Genomic DNA, 3715 nt, shown 5'->3' with positions numbered 1-3715 from the left:
ATGCGATTCGTACGCGGCTTTTTATATCAACATGGTGTAATACGTCAAAACAACAGGGAGAAAAACGAAGGGAAAACTAGACTGTCTAGTTCTCCCTTCGTTTTTGTCCCTGTTGTCTTGGCGTATTACACCATGATGCAAAACCAACTAGCCCAACTAGCCATCCTTATCCAATTTTATATCAAATATGAAAGAAAAAAAACCGATGGAGGTGCGGGGTATCGATCCCCGTACCTCTCGCATGCTAAGCGAGCGCTCTACCATCTGAGCTACACCCCCGGATTGAGCAGACGACGGCGAACGTCGAAGAGTACGATGACGCAAGGGCATAAATAATTGTGCCAGTTCCGCTCTAAAGGTAGATCAGCCTCGGGAAAGTCCAGAGGACTCTTGAAATACAGTTTCCACTGCTGCGTTGCGTGTTGCCCCTTAGTCGTTCTCATATTACGAATCGCAATCATTTCAAGAAATAAGAAAAAATCAATGGGCGCAAATGTCATGCGTATGGGGGTTGGTGGTGTGCATTATGGGAAGCCCTAGAAACATCTCTATCCATTCAGCCCATCTTACCTCGACAGCCGTTACTAGAGAGTTCTAGTAGATTGATCCGATAACAGCGATAACGGTATACCCGAGACTCATACGACGCCTCTACGCGCGCGCCGTGTCGTTATCGGGTGTCGTTATCGGAGGCATCGGAACGCTCTACCAAAAACTCCCAGTGACCAGGTTTCCCTGCGGATCCCGGTGTTTGTATCGTCGGTGTGACCCGCTAAATTCAGCGGAAAATTGCAGTGTCGCGTGGCACTGTGACAAAGCTTGTTGCCCTTAGCTTCAGCGGAGAAAATTCGCCGCTAAATTTAGCGAAGAATTGTTATACTATCTTGAACATCTGTCAAATTTTGGACTGCGGTGAGGAGGTTGAGTGTGCAGTCTGCGTGCAGAAGACTGTGCCGCGTCCCGGCTCGTCTCTGCCCGTCTCGGCAGGACACGCCAAGGAAGAGGAAATTAAAAAAAATGGTATTAGTATGGGTGTTCGGCATTTTGTGAAGCCTGAAAGTGAAGCCTGGATAAAAGCGTGGCCGCGAGGCTCGACACTGATTGGTTGACGGGTGTGAGAGGAGAAGTGAGGTGCTTGACGCTGATTGGTTAACGGGGAGGTCATGTGACCAGAAGGTTGGGCGAGGAGGAGCTCGACCATCTGTGCGCACTGAGGGAGAGGAGGTCGAGAGAATGGAAGGCTCTGGAAGATCGCCAGGTTTATCAGCCCGATTAGAGGTATAGACCGGCACGCTGTTTACAAACAAGCGCGCGTTTGCCCACACCGGGTGTGGGCACTGCGCGTGCGCAGAAACCGAATTCGCGTGAAGTGAAGCGTTTGCGCATGCGCAGTGCTGTCGACAGCGCCACCGCAGCTGCGTGACGTCAGGGCCGCGTGTTGGTCTATAGTATAGATCGCTTCATTCTAGGAACCACTATTGAGTGTACACATGGTACGCGTTAAACTATCCGATGAAGAGCGCCGGGAACGTAGGCGTCGGGCGTATGGAAAATCAGACTGCTAGAATGTTTCACGTGTGTAACACAATTGCCTAGCAACTTTTTTCTAACATTGCGATTTACCATTGTAGCGTGTTTCTGGCGCAAATTGCTAGTGAACATACGTCACTCATTGGAAACGGTCATATCGTCAACAGGTTACATTACACGGATAGCTTAGTTTAAATTGTTAATTAAAACATTCGTATACACCGAGTCTGATGGTAATGTGTTACTCGTCTCGTTTCAATATCACAACTTGGGAACATCGTTGCCCATCTTAAAAAGTCATACTGCAATGAACGCGCGTCATATAGGCAGATAGCTTCAGTGCTCCCAAAATAGTTTATAGATGTTCGAACTACGCGAAGAATGCGTCGTGACATTGCGTTTTCGGGCCTTGCATTTGTGCACGTGCTTCGACTAGCTTTTTGCCCCGCTCGGACCTAAGATGAAACGGCATATAGAAGCGTTGGCACATAACGAAGACACGTGCATATAGGGTTGAACGCAAACAAGCAATTAAGGTGAAAAACAAAAGAACACATCAAAGTTTTTGTTTGTGCATTCACGCTACTCAATTCCGTCTAAAAAAAACGAGCGTGAGTTAGTAGTTTGATTCTAAGGCAATTAGTTTTGGACCAAATAGAGTTTGATTCTAAAATTTGATTCTAAGGCAATTAGTTTTGGACCAAAAAGAAAAAAAGGTCAGTGGAGGTGCGGGGTATCGATCCCCGTACTTCTCGCATGCTAAGCGAGCGCTCTACCATCTGAGCTACACCCCCGGATGGCCTAGAGGATGGCGAACGTCGAAGACGACGCGACGTATAACAGTTCCGCTTTCTTCTTTGTTTGGTTCCTTCGTTTTGCGTAGAACTAGATTGGAAGAAGCGAAAACAGGGAAGCCTCTAAAGAACCAGTTTTCACGGCCACGTTGCACGTGTCGCACCTTCGTCGTCCTGAGAATCAGAGCTATGTCATTATTGCCATATAAAAGAGCACCATGTGTTACCTCTTCCCGCTCCGCACAATAAGCGTCTGGGGTTTGGTAGCGCATCGATACATGGGTGAATTACTTCCAAAATGCAGTTTGATTACAGTTGCAATTAATTTGCTCCAAGAGTAGCTTAACTGACATTGCAATTACTATTACGTGAAAACTAATTCATTACAAATACAACTTACTTTATAGAAGTGATACAATTACTTTACAGTTACCTATTTCTGAGAGCGACCCGACTTGGGCCATATTACTTGAAACGAGTTGTTTAGAATGCAACGCATTTGTTCATTCCTTGCTCCAATCTTTGAGGAGGCTTAAGCATCGCTGTATTAATGTCACCTATTGAAATTTCTTTTTGTGAATTTTGTTAAATTAATGATGGAACTTGACGTTTGTTCGTAATAAAGTCATATGTCTTATATCTTTTTTTATAATTAATAATAAAGTACTTCATATCGAAGACACCAGATCGCTTAAGTAAAATTGGGTAGATACACTCTTGTTAGGCGAATGAAACTGCGACCATTAGTCGATTTGAGTATCTTAATCGTGTTCATATAAATAACCACAATTCATTCGCGCTAATACGACCACATCCACATAGAAACGTTCTGTTATTATAAATTATTTACATGAAGTTCAAAATTATAATCGCTCAGATATATATAAGAATCAATTCGGGGCTCCTTAATCAATGGTGGCAATATTCGCAGATGCGAGGTCAATCTCTAAAATACTTATGCGAATAATATCTGAACTAAAACCAACAGGAAATAAACTTGAAAATAATACAAAAACGCAAATATGCCTCAGTACTGGAGAAAGGACGTAAAAAAATGGCAAAAAAAAAAAAAAAGGAAGAATAACTTCATAGGCAATGGTAATTTCCAACCTCGGCTAAAAGCTAAAGCTAAATTTTGTTTCTTTCAATATTTTGAAACGTTTACGCTATTGTTTTCTGGTCGCTCCGCAGACGGCGCTACACGGCACCTTCGAGGCAGGCTCCAAAAAGAATGGCCTCTCAGCCTGCAGTGTCAGCAACAAAACAACAAACAACGCAACGCTATTTTTGTTGCGCGTGTCTGTGCGTGCGTGCCTATGTGTGTCAGTGTGTCGCCGAGCACTAGACCGCTTGAGCGAGCTCTGAGATTTTGAGAGAGGTTCCGTCGCCAC

At 44.5% G+C, this 3715-nt stretch overlaps 2 non-coding genes across 2 annotated transcripts; both read right to left on the bottom strand.

Annotated features, from left to right (window-relative positions):
• Positions 1–206: 206 nt before the first annotated feature.
• Trnaa-agc lies at positions 207–279 on the bottom strand. Its single transcript has one exon. It is a non-coding gene; the product is annotated as a tRNA-Ala (tRNA).
• Positions 280–2251: 1972 nt separating this feature from the next.
• On the bottom strand, positions 2252–2324 carry Trnaa-agc. The gene has a single exon. It is a non-coding gene; the product is annotated as a tRNA-Ala (tRNA).
• Positions 2325–3715: the final 1391 nt, after the last annotated feature.

The sequence above is a fragment of the Ixodes scapularis genome, unplaced genomic scaffold (genome assembly GCF_016920785.2).
Source record: "Ixodes scapularis isolate PalLabHiFi unplaced genomic scaffold, ASM1692078v2 PGA_scaffold0__279_contigs__length_252992795, whole genome shotgun sequence".
Lineage (NCBI taxonomy): Eukaryota > Metazoa > Arthropoda > Arachnida > Ixodida > Ixodidae > Ixodes > Ixodes scapularis.
Note: the sequence above shows the minus strand (reverse complement) of the source record. Positions and strands in the feature narration are given on the sequence as shown.